The sequence below is a fragment of the Heloderma suspectum genome, chromosome 2 (assembly GCF_057233095.1).
Source record: "Heloderma suspectum isolate Gila_16-S chromosome 2, 16-S_ref, whole genome shotgun sequence".
In the NCBI taxonomy this organism is placed as follows: Eukaryota; Metazoa; Chordata; class Lepidosauria; order Squamata; family Helodermatidae; genus Heloderma; species Heloderma suspectum.
Window position 1 is genome coordinate 359860559 of NC_139459.1, and position 21171 is coordinate 359881729.

Genomic DNA, 21171 nt, shown 5'->3' on the forward strand with positions numbered 1-21171 from the left:
AACATGGCACCCTCCACAAAACTTGGCAAACAGTACCTGAATTGGGGCCTGAGTCAAAAGAGAATTTGAATGCAGGCATTGCCCTATACCAGGATCTCAGAACTCAACTTTAGGGATTTCAGGTACAATTCAAAAAGAAAGAAGGGAATAAAGCCATTTCTGCCTATATCATCTGTACATTTTCCAATACAAAGGTATTGGAAATTAAGACTGCTAATATTCAGTCCACTCTTAACTAAAACACCGGTATTGTCTGCTCACCCAAGGGCTGTTATTACTAGGAATAGGAGATGTTACCGTATGTGCTTGTCTAGACATGTGTACAAACTTGTGCATGTTCTGAAGATACACGTTAGTTAAGGGACGTTTTAACCTTGGCAATGGGGCATCTGGCAAGAGGGTTCACAATGACCCACTCTCTCCCCCCCCCCCCAAATGCGCACACTTCTTCAGTAACAGGGGAATTGATTAAATACACTCAAGAATTTAAGATAACCACTTATTAATTAGGGAAATTAACATGAAATTATTTGTTGTTGTTGTTCAGTTGTTCAGTCGTGTCCGACTCTTCGTGACCCCATGGACCATAGCACGCCAGGCCTTCCTGTCCTGCGCACTCTCCCGGAGCGTGCTCGAGTTCATATTCATTGCATTGGTGATGCTATCTAGCCATCTCATCCTCTGCCGTCCCCTTCTCCTTTTGCCTTCAGTCTTTCCCAGCATCAGGGTCTTTTCCAGGGAGTTTTCTCTTCGCATTAGCTGGCCAAAATATTGGAGCTTCAGCTTCAGTATCTGTCCTTCCAATGAGCACTCAGGGTTGATTTCCTTTAGGATGGACTGATTTGACCTCCTTGCAGTCCAGGGCACTCGTAAGAGTCTTCTCCAGCACCACAGTTCGAAAGCACCAATTCTTCGGCGCTCAGCCTTCCTTATAGTCCAGCTCTCACAGTCATACATTACTACTGGGAAAACCATAGCTTTGATTAGACGGACCTTTGTCGGCAAGGTGATGTCTGTGCTTCTTACTATGCTGTCTAGGTTTGCCATAGCTTTCCTCCCAAGGAGCAAGCGTCTTTTAATTTCATGGCTACAGTCACCGTCTGCGGTGATCTTGGAGCCCAAGAAAGTAAAATCTGTCACTGCTTCCATTTCTTCCCCTTCTATATGCCAGGAAGTGATAGGTCCAGATGACATGATCTTAGTTTTTTTAATGTTGAGTTTCAAACCAGCTTTTGCACTCTCCTCTTTCACCCTCAACAAGAGGCTCTTGAGATCCTCTTCGCTTTCTGCCATTAGGGTGGTATCGTCTGCATATCGGAGGTTGTTGATAATTCTCCCGGCAATCTGAATTCCGACCTCTGATTCATCCAACCCGGCATTTCTCATGATGTACTCTGCATATAAGTTAAATAAGCAGGGTGACAATATGCAGCCGTGTCGTACTCCTTTCCCAATTTTGAACCAATCGGTTGTTCCATGTCTGGTTCTTACTGTTGCTTCTTGACCCTCGTACAGGTTTCTCAGGAGACAGGTAAGGTGGTCTGGTACTCCCATCACTTTAAGAATTTGCCACAGTTTGTTGTGATCCACACAATCAAAGGCTTTAACGTAGTCAATGAAGCAGAAATAGACGTTTTTCTGGAATTCTCTTGCTTTCTCCATGATGCAGCGAATGTTGGCGATTTGATCTCTAGTTCCTCTGCCTCTTTTAAACCCAGCTTGTACTTCTGGTAGTTCTGGGTTCGCATACTGCTGAAGCCTAGCTTGTAGGATTTTGAGCATCACCTTGCTGGCATGTGAAATGAGCGCAATTGTGCGGTAGTTTGAACACTCTTTGGCGTTGCCCTTCTTTGGAATTGGAATGTAAACTGACCTTTTCCAGTCTTGTGGCCACTGTTGAGTGTTCCAGATTTGTTGGCATATTGAATGCAGCACTTTAACAGCATCATCTTTTAGGATTTTAAATAGCTCAGCTGGAATACTGTCATCTCCACTAGCTTTGTTGTTACTAATGCTTCCTAAGGCCCACTTGACTTCACTCTCTAGGATGTCCGGCTCAAGTTCAGTGACTGCACTATCATGGCTATCAGGGACATTCAGATCTTTCCTGTATAGTTCTTCTGTGTATTCTTGCCACCTCTTCTTAATCTCATCTGCTTCTGTTAGGTCCCTGCCTTCTTTGTCCTTTATCATGCCCGTCTTTGCACAGAACGTTCCCTTGAGATCTCCAATTTTCTTGAAGAGATCTCTAGTCTTTCCCATTCTGTTGTTTTCCTCGATTTCTTTGCATTGTTCATTTAAGAAGGCCTTCTTGTCTCTCCTTGCTATTCTCTGGAACTCTGCATTCAGTTGGGTATATCTTCCCCTTTCTCCCTTGCTTTTCGCTTCCCTTCTTTCCTCAGCTACTTGTAAAGCCTCATCAGACAGCCACTTGGCTTTCTTGCATTTCTTTTTCTTTGGGACGGATTTCGTTGCTGCCTCCTGAACAATGTTACGGACCTCCGTCCATAGTTCCTCAGGCACTCTGTCTATCAGGTCTAATCCCTGAAATCTATTCCTCACCTCCACTGTATATTCATCAGGGATATGAACGGTTTAGTGGTTTTCCCGACGTTCTTCAATTTAAGCCGAAATTTTGCAAGAAGCAGCTCATGATCTGAGCCACAGTCAGCTCCAGGTCTTGTTTTGACTGACTGTATGGAGCTTCTCCATCTTTGGCTGCAAAGGACATAATCAATCTGATTTCGATATTGACCATCTGGTGATGTCCATGTGTAGAGTCACCTCTTGTGCTGTTGGAAAAGAGTGTTTGCTATGATCAGCATGTTCTCTTGGCAAAACTCTATTAGCTTTTGTCCTTCTTCATTTTGTACACCAAGGCCATGCCTGCCTGTTATCCCGGTGATTTCTTGACTTCCTACTTTAGCATTCCAATCCCCTATGATGAAGAGGACATCTTTTTTTGGTGTTAGTTCTAGAAGGTGTTGTAGGTCTTCATAGAACCGATCAACCTCAGCTTCTTCGGCCTCAGTGGTTGGGGCATAGACTTGAATTACTGTGATGTTGAATGGTTTGCCTTGGATTCGTACTGAGATCATTCTATCATTTTTAAGATTGTACCCCAGTACTGCTTTTCCCACCCTTTTGTTGACTATGAGTGCTACTCCATTTCTTCTAAGGGATTCTTGCCCACAATAGTAGATATGATGGTCACCTGAATTAAATTCGCCCATGCCTGTCCATTTGAGTTCGCTGATTCCCAAGATGTTGATGTTCAATCTTGCCATCTCATGTTTGACCACCTCCAGCTTCCCTTGATTCGTTGATCTGACGTTCCAGGTTCCTAAACAATATTGTTCTTTACAGCATCGGATTTTCTTTTCACCGCCAGACACATCCACAGCTGAGTGTCCTTTCGGGTTTGGCCCAGCCGCTTCACTCCTTCTGGCGCTACTTGGAAATACCCTCTGCTCTTCCCCAGTAGCATATTGGACACCTTCCGACCTGAGGGGCTCATCTTCCGGCGTCATCTCTTTTAGCCTTGTGATACGTTCCATGGGGTTTTCTTGGCAAGAATACTGGAGTGGGTTGCCATTTCCTTCTGCAGTGGACCACATTTTGTCAGAACTCTCTGCCATGACCTGTCCGTCTTGGGTGGCCCTGCATGGCATAGCTTATGGCTTCACTGAGTTACGCAAGCCCCTTCGCCACAACAAGGCAGTGATCCATGAAGGGGATGAAATTATTAACACTAGCCAATTTTGATCCATTTTGGCCACAGTCATGTATACAAAGAGGATCAAAGAGAAGGGGGATGCCTGAAAGGGACCGTGATGACATTTCCTTGAAGGATCATGTTCCCACTCTATGTGCCAAACACACACATACATCCTTCCCTTTTTGAATGCTTGTTAACTCACACACACGCACTCAAACACTGCAGCATCTTGAAGCACCAATAGATACAAATGATATCTAAGTTGAAGACTATTTTTAAAAAAATCTACATGAAACAATTCTGTGTAAGATTTGCAGGACTGAGTTCGGCCAGAGCCTTTTACACAGTGAAACAGAGCTGTTTGTTCAATGGGCAGCCAAATCTCCCACGATCCTGGTCCTGAGAACATTATGAATTACCTAGGGTGCTTCCAGATGAGGTTTTTATGGTGCCATTGCCCTGCGTCATTCATGGAGTTTTATGGGGGGTGGGTATTAATGTCATTGTCCTCAACTCATAACCCTCCCATGTTTTCTTACTGCTTATGCTGTCTTTAATACAGAAAACCCATTAAGAAGAAAAAGACGGAACAGCTACACAACGCCTCCCGATTCCTACCCTCTAGGAGCCCTTTGTCTGGCAGCAGCCCTAGAGCCAATGGCCAGTATACAGTCCTTACAGCCATTCCTTGTTACCTCTGAATTGCTTTATGACACCCTCCAGGAAGGGATTTATGTCGCAGAATTCCCAGATCTTCCACTTCAGGTCTGGAGGGAAAGCCACTGGATCCTCAAACAGCTCCTTTTCCTCACACCTGTTGGAAAGAACAAAATCCCTCCAATGAAAGCCATTTCCTAAAACGCCATCAGGTATTTCATCCTGATGCCAATCCCAATACCGTGGATATATCATGGAGAATTGAGATCAAGATTTTTGCTGTGGTGAAAAGCAGCATTCAGGTGACTTGTGGATTTATCTTCAGTAGTGTAGTGGCAAATTTGGAAGTGCAGGGTCCCTTCGTGACAGTCGCAGCCATGCCCCCTCACAGCCACGCCCCCTTCTAAGATTCTACAGCCTTGTAAGATATACACGCTTTAAATGGGATCCAAAAACAGTGCAGCTGAGAGTATCAGTTGGATGTCTGAGAAAAAATGCAGGGGTGTTAAAATCTTTTTCACCCACTCACTCACTGAAACACAAACATTTTAGGTTTTCAAAATATGATATTCTATGGAAGCTTCACCCGCTCAACTCAGCCCTCATGGAGAGATCCCTTCTCATTTAAGCAGCCCCCTTGCACACTCCCTTAGCGCCCCAACATGACCCATTAGCCTTCCCTAAGCTCCTTCATTATATCTCCCCCCTCCCCCTCCAACAGAAATGTCCACACACCCAGCTGGATTGAACTACACACACACACACACACACACACACACACTCTGATGTAGCGGTAAATTTGGAAATGCAGGAGCTCATTGTGACAGTCGCCAAGGGCAGTCCAAAAATTTCAGGCAGCTGTGTCGATCCATATCAACAAACCAGTTCTAGGAGTTTTCATCTCCACCAGGAGCATGTCTTTGGTAAAGCGAATAGGTCTTAATTGCCCATTCCAGACCAAGTCATCCCAAATACTTTGCATTCCAACATGGAACAATATATTGTTGCTTGGAAAATTAATTCCCCCCACAGCTACATTTAGGATCTTAGCTAAGCTCAGAGGGAACAGGGAATTCTAAGGGGGGTGACAGACGACATCAGAGTCCCTGCTAATGAAAAACTGCCGAGGCTGCATCCCTGCGAGCCCTGCCTCCACTGTTTATATTATAGATTCTATGGAGTATTGAAGAAAAGCACACACACTCTGCTTCCATAATATATAGAAACAAGTATATAAAGATATGTAAAGAAAGAAACATATGCAATCCCATCTGTTGTGGATAAATGAAAAAGAGGGTCCTTGGACAGAAAGAAAAAAACAGTCTCATAGCACATTAAACACTAACAAATGTATCATCGCATAAGCTGTCATGAACTGATGAAGTGGACTCTGGTCCATAAAACCTTACGTCATAATAAATGTGTTAGTATTTAAGGTGCCATAAGAGTCTTTTGTTGTTGCAACAGACTAATATGACTCCCCTTTGGTTATTATAGTCAGAGAAAGAGAGAGAGATTAGGACTAGATTAATCGTAAGTGAACCAATTTAACAGGGAGAAGTATAGAACAAAATAAATATGGCATGTGTGTATTTTAAATATAAGAAAGTGCCAAATACTGCAGTGTAGGTAGCATTTTCTTGGTGAAAACTTTCTGAGAAGTGAGTATATTTGAAAAGGAGATAATACATGGGGGAGATGAATTTTACATTTCTATATAATCTGGAGTATTTTGCATAATTAATAATATGAATGACTGGGTTTTCCACTGTAAAAAAATTGGAATTGTGAGGGGATGAACCTGTAGGAGGAGCCTGAAACATGTTGAATGTTTAAAGATAAATGAGATTAAAGACATTTACAAGCCCCTTTGGGATGTTCCCCTTTGTTTTATAACTATTACAGAGTAAACAAATCCAGGAGACTAGAAGAGCCCCCAGAAATGTGTAATGGAGGGAGGGGGCTGTTCTCTGGCAGTGACCCCTGCGGGGAGAAATAGGTGTATTACAGCTACCAAAGAGTGTCTCTATCTTTATCCGTGATATTGTGGAGGGATGGGCTCCTAAATTCTCCCACCCCGAGACTGAAGGCCAACGTTCTTTGCATGTGGAACAAGAGCTTTTCTAGCATCATGAACATGGGTTCCACTTACCTCTGAAAGAAGTGTCTAATATCCTAGAGGGAGGAAAGAAAGAAAGAAAGAAAGAAAGAAAGAAAGAAAGAAAGAAAGAAAGAAAGAAAGAAAGAAACTCAGTGTCTGACGATGCATCCCAGGCAGAAAACCCAGGGAAGGACTTCAGATTGGCCAATGTGGACCCTTGATTGGAACCGTGGTCCAGTCCTGAAATGTCCTCATCCCAAGATAGTTCAGCTGTTTAAAGCACCACATCGTGATGCCTTTTGTTCTGTATGCTCTCTACCTAACTGACTCCCAGTAGCACAGCTTTTCCAAAGCTCTTTCGGGTAGCTTTAATTCAACCAAGTGGCAAGGAACTTCCTTGAGGTCTCCTGTCATTCCCAAGAGTCAAACTCTTGACCCCATTGTTCTGTTCCAACCTCACCCTTCCTTATGAGGAAGGGTCAGGTTGCTTATTTTTCGCCGTCTTTTTATTTTTGCGTTCCTTATTTTTCGCCGTCTTAGTCTACGTAAATATTTACGTATATTTAAACTACGTAAATATTTACGTAGACTAAGACAAAGAAAAGAAAGGGGAATGCAAATAGCGTACTGGGCGCTATTTGCGTTCCCCTTTCTTGTCTTCATCTTAGTCTACGTAAATATTTACATAGACTAAGACAGCGAAAAATAAGGAACGCAAATGGCTTTTTTTTTTTTTACCCAGACGTGATAGGCTACGTAAGTCTTTACATAGCCTATCACGTCTATGGGGGGGGGGGGGACACAGACTGCAAATGGCAGGGGCTGCTGGAGCTGCCGCCGTCCAAAACATCCGCCCCAGGTAAGTCTCGTCCCAGGGGGGATCCGCGGGGGGCGGGGGGGTGGGAGGCTGTTCCGTGATGGATTTCGGGGTGCCGAATGCACTGGCATTTGGCCTCACCGAGATCCGTTGCGGAATTCTCTGACATCCCTAGTACACCATAATGTTCTCTCTCTCCGTTCTGATGAAATCCAAGTATGAACTGATCCGACTCTGAAAAGAATAGTTCCAATAAGGCTTCTTTTTCGAGGTTTGGTATAGAAAGCAGGGGTGGCCTGAGTTTATGGGTGAAGGGGAGGTAACCTGCTGCCTCTCCCAGTCTCCCCAGACCTCCGGAGAGCTCAAGCAAAAAGTGTAGATTAACTGGAGTGTGCTGGCTTCCTCCTCTTCTCCTCGTCACCTTCCGAGTCTCCATTGCTAGTTGGGGGTGTGGTGGCTGCACCTGCTCAGAACATTCTCCCAGTGGCTCTGGCTCTCTTCACACCTGGCATTTCATCTCACTACAAACCGGTCCTTTTGATTCTGGATCCTTTCTGGGATTTAGACTGGCCCTGTATACAGGCACCTCTCTAGCCATTCCACTGGGTGGAGCTGCACAGAAAAATCAGGACAGAAGCTGGCTGCTGGCCCTCGCCCCCGTCCCTCTCCACTGAGCTTTGGTCCCTGTAACATGACTGATGGCTCCTCCCATCTCTCCACTCCTCCGCAGCAGGAGGGAAGTCGGAAGCCCTTCTAGTGACCGGGATAGTGGGTATGGGAGCTGGTCCCCTGCCCCCCTCCTTCCTCCACCTTTATGGCGAGGGAGCAAGAGTCTTCGCTGTGGCTTACCCTGAGTTGCTGGTGCTGCTAGTCCTTCTCTGCTAAATATGTCAGTGTGTGATGGAATTAAATGCAGCACATTGCTTGCACTACTGAGTTCAAAGGGTATACCGATTTCTGGGTTCCCAACTACAGAAGTAAGAAATCCACAAACGGACTTGTATACAGTCAATGCATCAAGCTATCCCTAGCAGCCCCCCCCACCCCACCCCCGTGACTGCTTCACAGGGACAGGTTAAGTTCTATTCCCTGTGTCTTGAATAAGGATAAAAGTTTTCTATGCGTGTCCACTGGCTGAAGCAACGCCAGGATGCTGATCAGTAACAAACGTTTTGGGAGTGACAGCTGTAATAAAAGGTTTGTTAGAGTCTGTATTTTCTTGCTTTCCTTTCCTTCTAACCTTTGTTTCATTTCCATACAATCCCTATCCTCACCCCCTCAGACATCTGTGTGTATATATACCTGTAACTCAGTATAACAGTTAAACACTTATGTGCATCTGATGAAGTGGACTGTCGTTCCACGAAAGTTTATGCCATAAAAAATTGGTTGAGTCTTTAAGGTGCCACACGACACTTTGAAGAAAATAAAACACTGTCTCTTCCCTGCAATAAAAAGGACGTTGGGATTTACCGTGATACGTTCATTTCCTGCAGTGGATGGAGGCTCTCCTTCTATGGGTTGCTCCCCCACTCACTCTGATAGGCAGGAACATGCAACTTAACTGGACTGCCCTCTCACATGGGACAGCAACCTACTTCCAGTTCGAAGATGTCTCAGCCTCAAACTTCCAGTAACTTCATTAGCAAAATACAATGAACGATACCTTCAGAAGAAACTGAGAAAAAACCCCAGCAGTGATGGATTACTGCTGGGTGGGCAGTGTATCCTCCATTCACTGCAGAAAATGAACTTATCAGGGTAACTACCAGCGTTCCTTTTTCCTACCGTGGAGGGGGGATATCCTTACATGCGAAGCCTGAAGCTTCGGGTAGAGGCCACGATGCCACCGACAGATGTAAAAGGTCCAAGTCCCAATTAAGGATAGAGAGGAAGAAAGGAGTGCGGCAAGCTGTAGCTGTACAGGGCCGGAGGGCTCCAGGAGCTACTCCAGCAACCTGCTCGGAGCTGAGGCAGGAAACGAAACTGGAGGATGCTCCCGCAGGTGAGAGGGCCACTCAGTTCGTTTGCACGTTCCTGCCTCCCGGCGCAAGTGGCAGGCACAACTCATGTCAGGATCTCCCCCTCCAGCGCAGGAACATGTTTCCTGCGTGCCTGCGGAGAGGGGGCTCATCCTTCCTTCTGGTCCCCCTTCTCCCTCCCCCGCCCCTGGCTTCCTCAGCAGCGGAGTGGGAGGGGGGCTGTTCCTGCTCTCCAGATCCACCAACCCTCCTATATAACAGTGTCCTTTCCCCCCTCCCTGAAACTCTCCCCGCCCCACCCTGAGGCCTGGCGAGAGCGCCCTTTTTAAGGGATGGGGGCATAGTGGGAGACTTTTGTTACATGTCCCATCCATCCATCGCTCTTCCGCCTCCCCATCAAGATGCACCGTGACTTCCTACCGTGTATTCTTCGGAAGCCTCCTCCAGAGGAACCACCTCATGATCTCTGTGCTCCTTGGATTTCTCCCACACAAGACAGATGGGCGTCTCATCGTCCTGACAGAAGAGCTTCAGGGGCTCTGGTGTCTCTGACAGACTCTCCCCTTTCCTTCTGCCTCTCTCTCCCCCTGAAGACTGAGTTTCTTGGTTACTTCAGCAACATTAGCCAGCTGACGATTCCGAATGACATTGCTTTTCTGGACATTTTCCCTACACTGAGGACAGGAAGCCTCTGGCTCTGACCTCTCCCAGCACTGGGCCAGGCAGGCTCGGCAGAAGGTGTGCCCACATTCTATGGTCACTGGGTCCCTGAAATACTCCAAGCAGATGGAGCAAGTCGCTTCCTCACAGAGATCCTGGACGTGAGCCCCAGCAGTAGCCATCGCTGCCTCACAGCAAAGAAAGAGAGCTAGAACAGAGCTAGCTTCGCATTCTGTGCTTTCAGGAACTGGGCATTTCCCTTCCTGGAAATGAGGTAATTCAGCATTTCTACAGATTTAAGACGTGGAATTAGCTGGAGAAGAGCAGCCTCTGTGATGAGGAAAATTAATGTTTAAGAGTATTGGGCATGATGAGTGGCTCGTTCAAAACTGTCATCTGAGAGTTAGACATAAGCAAATTTGTGTTCACTTCCTTTCAGCCTCAGACTGCTTTGACAACCAATGAATGAAGCAGAGCACTGAAAGCTTGTTGTTGTTGTTCAGTCGTTCGGTCGTGTCCGACTCTTCGTGACCCCATGGACCATAGCACGCCAGGCCTTCCTGTCCTGCGCTCTCTCCCGGAGCGTGCTCAAGTTCATATTCATTGCATCCGTGATGCCATCTAGCCATCTCATCCTCTGCCGTCCCCTTCTCCTTTTGCCTTCAGTCTTTCCCAGCATCAGGGTCTTTTCCAGGGAGTTTTCTCTTTGCATTAGGTGGCCAAAATATTGGAGCTTCAGCTTCAGTATCTGTCCTTCCAATGAGCACTCAGGGTTGATTTCCTTTAGGATGGACTGATTTGACCTCCTTGTAGTCCAGGGCACTCGTAAGAGTCTTCTCCAGCACCACAGTTCGAAAGCATCAATTCTTCGGCGCTCAGCCTTCCTTATAGTCCAGTTCTCACAGCCATACATTACTACTGGGAAAACCATAGCTTTGATTAGACGGACCTTTGTCGGCAAGGTGATGTCTCTGCTTCTTACTATGCTGTCTAGGATTGCCATAGCTTTCCTCCCAAGGAGCAAGCGTCTTTTAATTTCATGGCTACAGTCACCGTCTGTGGTGATCTTGGAGCCCAAGAAAGTAAAATCTGTCACTGCTTCCATTTCTTCCCCTTCTAGATGCCAGGAAGTGATAGGGCCAGATGCCATGATCTTAGTTTTTGTAATGTTGAGTTTCAAACCAGCTTTTGCACTCTCCTCTTTCACCCTCAACAAGAGGCTCTTGAGATCCTCTTCGCTTTCTGCCATTAGGGTGGTATCGTCTGCATATCAGAAGTTGTTGATAATTCTCCCAGCAATCTTAATTCCGACCTCTGATTCATCCAACCCGGCATTTCTCATGATGTACTCTGCATATAAGTTAAATAAGCAGGGTGACAATATGCAGCCTTGTCGTACTCCTTTCCCAATTTTGAACCAATCGGTTGTTCCATGTCTGGTTCTTACTGTTGCTTCTTGACCCTCGTACAGGTTTCTCAGGAGACAGGTAAGGTGGTCTGGTATTCCCATCACTTTAAGAATTTGCCACAGTTTGTTGTGATCCACACAATCAAAGGCTTTAGCGTAGTCAATGAAGCAGAAATAGACGTTTTTCTGGAATTCTCTTGCTTTCTCCATGATCCAGCGAATGTTGGCGATTTGATCTCTAGTTCCTCTGCCTCTTCGAAACCCAGCTTGTACTTCCGGTAGTTCTCGGTTCGCATACTGCTGAAGCCTAGCTTGTAGGATTTTGAGCATCACCTTGCTGGCATGTGAAATGAGCGCAATTGTGCGGTAGTTTGAACACTCTTTGGCGTTGCCCTTCTTTGGAATTGGAATGTAAACTGACCTTTTCCAGTCTTGTGGCCACTGTTGAGTGTTCCAGATTTGTTGGCATATTGAATGCAGCACTTTAACAGCATCATCTTTTAGGATTTTAAATAGCTCAGCTGGAATACTGTCATCTCCGCTAGCTTTGTTGTTACTAATGCTTCCTAAGGCCCACTTGACTTCACTCTCTAGGATGTCCGGCTCAAGTTCAGTGACCGCACTATCATGGCTATCAGGGACATTCAGATCTTTCCTGTATAGTTCTTCTGTGTATTCTTGCCACCTCTTCTTAATCTCATCTGCTTCTGTTAGGTCCCTGGCATTCTTTGTCCTTTACCATTCCCGTCTTTGCACAAAACGTTCCCTTGAGATCTCCAACTTTCTTGAAGAGATCTCTAGTCTTTCCCATTCTGTTGTTTTCCTCGATTTCTTTGCATTGTTCATTTAAGAAGGCCTTCTTGTCTCTCCTTGCTATTCTCTGGAACTCTGCATTCAGCTGGGTATATCTTCCCCTTTCTCCCTTGCTTTTCGCTGCCCTTCTTTTGTGAGCTACTTGTAAAGCCTCATCAGACAGCCACTTTGCTTTCTTGCATTTCTTTTTCTTTGGGATGGATCGAGTTGCTGCCTCCTGAACAATGTTAGGGACCTCTGTCCATAGTTCCTCAGGCACTCTGTCTATCAGGTCTAATCCCTGAAATCTATTCCTCACCTCCACTGTATATTCATAAGGGATATGATTTAGGTCATACCTGAACGGTTTAGTGGTTTTCCCGACGTTCTTCAATTTAAGCCGAAATTTTGCAAGAAGCAGCTCATGATCTGAGCCACAGTCAGCTCCAGGTCTTGTTTTTACTGACTGTATGGAGCTTCTCCATCTTTGGCTGCAAAGGACATAATCAATCTGATTTCGATATTGACCATCTGGTGATGTCCATGTGTAGAGTCGCCTCTTGTGCTGTTGGAAAAGAGTGTTTGCTATGATCAGCATGTTCTCTTGGCAAAACTCTATTAGCTTTTGTCCTGCTTCATTTTGTACACCAAGGCCATGCCTGCCTGTTATCCCGGTGATTTCCTGACTTCCTACTTTAGCATTCCAATCCCCTATGATGAAGAGGACATCTTTTTTTGGTGTTAGTTCTAGAAGGTGTTGTAGGTCTTCATAGAACCGATCAACCTCAGCTTCTTCGGCATCAATGGTTGGGGCATAGACTTGAATTACTGTGATGTTGAATGGTTTGCCTTGGATTCGTACTGAGATCATTCTATCATTTTTAAGATTGTACCCCAGTACTGCTTTTCCCACCCTTTTGTTGACTATGAGTGCTACTCCATTTCTTCTAAGGGATTCTTGCCCACAGTAGTAGATACGATGGTCACCTGAATTAAATTCGCCCATGCCTATCCATTTTAGTTCGCTGATTCCCAAGGTGTCGATGTTCAATCTTGCCATCTCATGTTTGACCACCTCCAGCTTACCTTGATTCATTGATCTGACATTCCAGGTTCCTAAACAATACTGTTCTTTACAGCATCGGACTTTCTTTTCACCACCAGACACATCCACAGCTGAGTGTCCTTTCGGCTTTGGCCCAGCCGCTTCAGTCTTTCTGGCGCTACTTGGAAATTCCCTCTGCTCTTCCCCAGTAGTATAGTAGACACCTTCCGACCTGAGGAGCTCATCTTCCGGCGTCATCTCTTTTAGCCTTGTGATACGTTCCATGGGGTTTTCTTGGCAAGAATACTGGAGTGGGTTGCCATTTCCTTCTGCAGTGGACCACATTTTGTCAGAACTCTCTGCCATGACCTGTCCGTCTTGGGTGGCCCTGCACGGCATAGCTTATGGATTCACTGAGTTACGCAAGCCCCTTTGCCACAACAAGGCAGTGATCCATGAAGGGGGCACTGAAAGCTGCTCCCACCCAAATACTCAGAGCACACACGCAAACTCACACACAGCTTTCTAGCCGCCATTCACAATGCCCACTAAGCACCTCACGATGCCCCTTGTTCTGACAAGCTCCCATCTATTAAGAAAACCTAAATGCGCAAAAATGAAAAAGCTGGAACTATATGCATCTGTACATATGCATTAGCTTATGCAAATTTGATGCAAATCATCCTCTTTTGTCCTCTTTTTTGGTGATGTGTTTCCTTTGGTGGGGGGGGCAATTCATAAGCGACCACCCTAAGGGGGAAAATGTGCAAAAATTTAAACACGTGAACTACGTAAAACCTGATGGATCCCGATTAATTTAGAATTTTTCATGTAGTCAGGGCCAGAAATATTGGAACAAGGATAACTGTTCTGGCAGTTGGCCTCTGCACACCACCACACTGAAGTTGAAAGGAAACACAACCAGATGGGAGCAAAGACAGGACTTTCAGCTGTAATTGAAGGGGTTTGGCAAAAGTGGGGCACTAACCATTCAGGAAGGACAGCCAGTGGCATACACACACACCCATCCTTGGTGGCTCAGAAGTAATGGAACAAACCAACATCATTTCAAACTTAAGGATCGCCTTTAATACCTGGATGAAAATCCTTTGCAGACAATGACTGCCTCAAGTCTGGAACCCATGGACATGACCAAATGCTGAGTTTCCTCCCTCGAGATGCTTTGCCAGGCCTTTACTGCAGCTGCCTTCGGCTGTTGCTTGTTTGTGGGTCTTTCTGCCTCCAGTCTTGTCTTCAGTAAGTGAAAAGCATGCTCTATTGGGTTGCGATCAGGTGACTGACTTGGCCATTGAAGAACATCCCACTTCTTTGCCTTGAGAAACTCTTGGGTAGCTTTAGCTGTATGTTTTGGGTCATTATCCATCCGCAATATGAAGCAGCGTCCTATCACTTTGGCAGCATTCGGCTGAATCTGAGCAGAAAGTATAGCCCTATACACTTCAGAATTCATCCTGCTGCTTTTCTCAGCAGTCAGGTCATCAATAAACACCAGTGACCGGGTTCCATTGGCAGCCATACATGCCCATGCCATAACACTGCCTCCACCATGTTTGACAGATGATGTGGTTTCCTTCTCCATACTTTTCTCTTCCCATCATTCTGGTACAAGTTAATCTTGGTTCCATCAGTCCAAAGAATCTTATTCCAGAACTGGGCAGGCTTTTTTAGGTGTTTGCTGGCAAAGGCTAATCTGGCCTTTCTGTTCTTGAATGGTACCAGTGGTTTGCACCTTGTTGTGAAGCCTCTGTATTTACATTCATAAAGCCATCTCTTGACTGTAGATGTTGAAAATGACATGCCTACCTCCTCAAGAGTGTTCTTGACCAGGCTAGATGTTGTGAAAGGGTTCCTCTTCACCATGAGCAGCATTCTGCGGTCATCCACTTGAGTTGTCTTCCGTGGTCTTCCAGGCCTTTTGCTGTTGCTGAGCTTGCCAGTTAATTCCTTCTTTTTCAGGATGTTCCAAACTGTTGTGTTGGCCACTCCCACTGTTTTTACTATCTCTCTGATGGGTTTATTTTGTTTCCTCAGCCTAATGATGGCTTCCTTCACTCACATGGACACATCTTTGGACCTCATGTTGGGAGTTCCAGTGAACAGCTACCACATGTAAATGTAACACTCAGAACCACCTCCAAGCCTTTCATCTGCTTGATTGGTCAGGGGGTACCCAGGAAACAGGCCACACCTGGCCATACAGCTGCTTGTCAGCCATTCGTTCCATTACTTATGAGCCACCAACGATGGGGGTGCGTGTATGCCACTGGCTGTCCTTCCTGAATGGTTAGTGCCCCACTTTTGTCAAACCCCTTGAATTACAGCTGAAAGTCCTGACTTTGCTCCCATCTGGGTGTGTTTCCTTTCAACTTCAATGTGGTGGCGTACAGAGGCCAAATGCCAAAACAGTTATCCTTGTTCCCATATTTCTGGCCCTGACTGTATGTCGGTATACCATCGGAAGATGGAACTCCCAGGTCAGAAGATGGTCAAAATGCTACTGGAGAGGAACAGAGGATAAGTTCAACTAGCCCCAGATGTGATGACGCAGCTAGCTCAAAGCCGAAAGGACGGCTAGCAGCCGATGGTGCTGGTGGTGAACGAGGAATCCGATGTTCTAAAGATCAACACACCATAGGAACCTGGAATGTAAGATCTATGAGCCAGGGCAAATTGGATGTGGTTATCGGGGAGACGTCAAGATTAAGTATAGACATTCTGGGTGTCAGTGAACTGAAATGGACTGAAATGGGCCACTTCACATCAGATGACCACCAGATCTACTACTGTGGACAAGAGGACCACAGAAGAAATGGAGTAGCCTTCATAATTAATAATAAAGTGGCTAAAGCAGTGCTTGGATACAATCCAAAAAACGATAGAATGATCTCAATTCGAATTCAGGGTAAGCCATTTAACATCACAGTGATCCAAATATAAGCCCCAACCACAGATGCTGAAGAAGCAGAAGTAGATCAGTTCTATGGGGATCTGCAGCTACGGATGGATGAAAGTCCGTTACCTGGTCCCGCAGCTTGCTTCACGGTGGGGGGGGGAGGCGCTTCGGTTCTCCCCCCGAAGTTCAGGCCGGGGGGGAGGTGCCTCATCCCTCGCCACTGAAATTCAGGCGGGGGAGGAGCACCCGGTCTCCCCGGCCACGAAATAAAAAAGTAAATTTAAAAAAACACACACACACATGATAAGGCTACGTAACGATTTACGTAGCCTATCACGGCTAGATTTCCAAAGTCAGCTGTGATAGGCTATGTAAATAGTTATGTAGCCTATCACGGGTGACTTTGGGGGGGGGAAAAAAAGCGCGTACGCAAATGGCGGCACCCATGGGCGCCGCCATTTGCGTACGTGTTTTTTTTTTCCAAAGTCACCCATGATAGGCTACGTAATGATTTACGTAGCCTATCACGGCTGACTTTGGAAATCTAGCCGTGATAGGCTACGTAAATCGTTACGTAGCCTATCACGTGTTTTGTTTTTTTGTTTTTAATTTACTTTGTAATGGTGGCGGCAGCAGCCGGTCAGAAGACCGGCCCCCACCCCCACCGAAACGCCGCCGGGACCTGCCGCCGAGAGGGACATTGAAGGAGGTAAGTCCCATCCCGGGGGGGGGGGGGCGGGGGATGGAGAATTTCACCACCAATTTCTGGGGGCTGAATGCATTGGCATTTGGCCTCCCGGAGATTCGTGGAGAAATTCTCCGCCATCCCTATTGCAGCACCTACTGGATAATACGCCAAAAAGAGATGTTATTTTCATTACAGGAGACTGGAATGCTAAGGTGGGTAGTCAAACGACACCTGGAATTACAGGCAAGCATGGTCTGGGAGAACAAAATGAAGCAGGACATAGGCTGATAGAATTTTGCCAAGACAACTCACTGTGCATAACTCACAACTCACTCTCTTCCAACAACCTAAAAGACGACTTTATACATGGACTTCACCAGATGGTCGACACCGAAATCAGATTGATGGCATCCTTTGTAGCCAAAGGAGGCGGACATCTATACAGTCAGTAAAAACAAGACCTGGAGCTGATTGTAGTTCAGATCACGCACTTCTTATTGCACAATTTAGAATCAGACTCAAGAGAATAGGGAAGACCCACAGATCAGTTAGATATGAGCTCACTATTCCTAATGAATATGCAGTGGAGGTGAAGAATAGATTTAAGGGACTAGATTTAGTAGATAGGGTCCCGGAAGAACTATGGACAGAATTTCGCAGCATTGTTCAGGAGGCGGCAACAAAAAACGTCCCAAAGAAAAAGAAAACCAAGAAGGCAAGATGGCTGTCTGCTGAGACACTGGAAGCAGCCCAAGAAAGAAGGAAAGCAAAAGGCAACAGTGATAGGGGGAGATATGCCCAATTAAATGCAAAATTCCAGAGGTTAGCCAGAAGAGATAAGGAATTATTCTTAAACAAGCAATGCGCGGAAGTGGAAGAAGATAATAGAATAGGAAGGACAAGAGACCTCTTCCAGAAAATCAGAAACATTGGAGGTAAATTCCAGGCAAAAATGGGTATGACCAAAAACAAAGATGGCAAGGACCTAACAGAAGCAAAAGAGATCAAGAAAAGGTGGCAAGAATATATGGAAGATCTGTATAGGAAGGATAATAATATCGGGGATAGATTTGATGGTGTGGTCAGTGAGCTAGAGCCAGACATCCTGAAGAGTGAAGTTGAATGGGCCTTAAGAAGCACTGCTAATAACAAGGCAGCAGGAGATGACGGTATCCCAGAGGAACTGTTTAAAATCTTGCAAGATGATGCTGTCAAGGTGATGCATGCCATATACCAGCAAATTTGGAAAACACAAGAATGGCCATCAGATTGGTAAAAATCAACTTATATCCCCATACCAAAAAAGGGAAACACTAAAGCATCATAGAATCATAGAATAGTAGCGTTGGAAGGGGCCTACAAGGCCATCGACTCCAAACCCCTGCTCAATGCAGGAATCCAAGTCAGAGCATCTATTCCATGTCCTGCACTCTGGGATGATCGAGAAGAGATCCTGGCCTTTCTCTCTGTGACAACCTTTCAAGTACTTGAACAGCGTTATCATATCTCCCCTCAGTCTTCTCTTCTCAAGACTAAACATGCCCAGTTCAGTCTCTCTTCATAGGGCTTTGTTTCCAGTCCCCAAATCATCTTTGTTGCCCTCCTCTGAACCCTCTCCAGTTTGTCTGCATCCTTCTTAAAGTGTGGTGCCCAGAACTGGACACAGTACTCCAGATGAGGCCTAACCAGTGCTGAGTAGAGGGGAACTAGTACTTCCAGGGATTTGGAAGCTATGCTTCTATTAATGCAGCCCAAAAGAGCATTTGCCTTTTTTGCAGCCACATCACGTTGTTGGCTCATATTCAGCTTGTGATCTACAACAATTCCAAGATCCTTCTCGCTTGTATTAAATGTAATTCCGTTGTTTTCTGCCCAGTGCTCCAGCCTATCCAGATCACTTCGAATTTTGTTTCTGTCTTCCAAAGTATTAGCTATCTCACCCAATTTTTTGTCTTCTGCAAATTTGATCAGCATTCCCTGCACCTTCTCCTCCAAGTCATTAATACAAATGTTGAAGAGCACTGGGCCCAGGTCTGAGCCCTGCGGTACCCCACTCATTACCTCTCCCCAGTTGGACAAGGTCCCATTGATAAGCACTCTTTGAGTCCGATTCTGTAGCCAACTGTGGATCCACCGGATCGTTGTTTCATCTAGCCCGCTTTGAGCTAGTTTGCTCATCAGGATATCATGGGGAACTTTGTCGAAAGCTTTGCTGAAGTCGAGGTATATGATGTCTACAGCATTCCCACAGTCCACAAGGGAGGTGACTTGATCAAAAAATGAGATCAGATTCATCTGGCAGGACTTGTTCTTGACAAATCCATGTTGGCTTTCAGTAATCACGGCATTGTTTTCAAGGTGCTTCCAGATGGATTGCTTTATCATCTGCTCCAGAATTTCCCCAGGGATTGATGTCAGACTGACTGGTCTGTAGTTCCCAGGTTCCTCCTTTTTATCCTTTTTGAAGATAGGGACAACATTAGCCCTCCTCCAGTCATCTGGCACTTCACCCGTCTTCCATGATTTCTCAAGGATAATAGACAGCGGTTCTGAGAGTTCTTCTGCCAGTTCCTTTATTCTCTAGGATGCAGTTCATCTGGCCCTGGAGATTTGAACTCATTCAAAGTAATTAGGTGTTCCCTGACCATATGCCTATTGATCTCAAACTGCAATCCTGCTCCTTCAGCCTGTACTTCACCTTTGGCAGGAGGGTCATAGACCCTCTTTTGGGAGAAGACTGAGCCAAAGTAGGAATTGAGCACCTCTGCCTTTTCTTTGTCATCTGTTATTGTTTTGCCATCCTTATTTAATAGCTGAACAACCATTTCTTTCCTCTGCCTTTTACTATGCACATAGCCTAAGAAAGTCTTTTTGTTGCTTTTAGCATCCCTCGCTAACCTCAGCTCGTTCTCAGCTTTAGCCTTCCTGACGCCATCCCTGCAATTCTGTGCTACCTGCCTGTACTCTTCCTTTGTTACTTGGCCTTCTTTCCACTTCATATATGTGTCCTTTTTTGTTTTCAGAATGTTCAAACTATCGAACAGTGGCACTTATTTCACATGCCAGTAAGGTGATGCTCAAGATCTTGCAAGGTAGACTCCAGCACTTCATGGAACAAGAATTGCCAGATGTACAAGCTGGGTTTAGAAAAGGCAGAGGAACTAGAGACCAAATTGCCAATATCTGCTGGATTATGGAGAAAGCCAGGGTGTTTCAGAAAAACATCTATTTCTGTTTTATTGACTCTTCTAAAGCCTTTGACTGTGTGAATCATAACAAAGTGTGGCAAGTTCTTGGTGGTATGGGGATACCAAGTCATCTTGTCTGCCTCCTGAGGAATCTGTATAACGACCAAGTAGCAACGGTAAGAACAGACCACAGAACAACGGACTGGTTTAAGATTGGGAAAGGAGTACGGCAGGGTTGTATACTCTCACCCTACCTATTCAACCTGTATGCAGAACACATCATGCGACATGCTGGGCTTGATGAAGCCAAGGCTGGAGTTAAAATCCCTGGAAGAAACATTAACAATCTCCGATATGCAGATGATACCACTTTGATGGCTGAAAGCGAGGAGGAGCTGAGGAACCTCATGATGAAAGTGAAAGAAGAAAGTGCAAAAGCTGGGTTGCAGTTAAACCTCAAAAAAACCAAGATTATGGCAACCAGCTTGATTGACAACTGGCAAATAGAGGGAGAAAATGTGGAGGCAGTGACAGACTTTGTCTTTCTAGGCGCAAAGATTACTGCTGACACTGACTGCAGCCAGGAAATCAGAAGATGTTTACTTCTTGGGAGGACAGCAATGACAAATCTTGATAAAATAGTGAAGAGCAGAGACATCACACTGACAACAAAGGTCCGCATAGTGAAAGCAATGGTATTCCCCATAGTAACCTATGGCTGCGAGAGCTGGACCATAAGGAAGGCTGAGCGAAGGAAGATAGATGGTTTTGAACTGTGGCGTTGGAGGAAAATTCTGAGAGTGCCTTGGACTGCAAGAAGATCAAACCAGTCCATACTCCAGGACATACAGCCAGACTGCTCACTTGAGGGAATGATATTAAAGGCAAAACTGAAGTACTTTGGCCACATCATGAGAAGACAGAAGACCCTGGAGAAGATGCTGATGCTAGGGAAAGTGGAAGGCGAAAGGAAGAGGGGCCGACCAAGGGCAAGATGGATGGATGATATTCTGGAGGTGACAGACTCGACCTTGGGGGAGCTGGGGGTGGCGACGGCCGACAGGAAGCTCTGGCGTGGGCAGGTCCATGAAGTCACGAAAAGTTGGAAGCGACTGAACGAATAAAAAACAACAAAGCGTACTTTGTTTAAGATACCTTTGTACGTGCATGTGGGCTGATAAAACTCTCGCTCTCTGCTAAA

At 45.7% G+C, this 21171-nt stretch overlaps 1 pseudogene across 1 annotated transcript in view; it reads right to left on the reverse strand.

The window, feature by feature from the left end:
• Positions 1 to 21171, reverse strand: part of LOC146355623 (zinc finger protein RFP-like) — a 31407-nt pseudogene that overhangs the window by 6823 nt on the left and 3413 nt on the right. Inside the window, exon 2 of the transcript XR_014787227.1 lies at positions 4414 to 4532. The product of XR_014787227.1 is annotated as a zinc finger protein RFP-like (transcript). The remainder of the gene's footprint in view (positions 1 to 4413; positions 4533 to 21171) is intronic.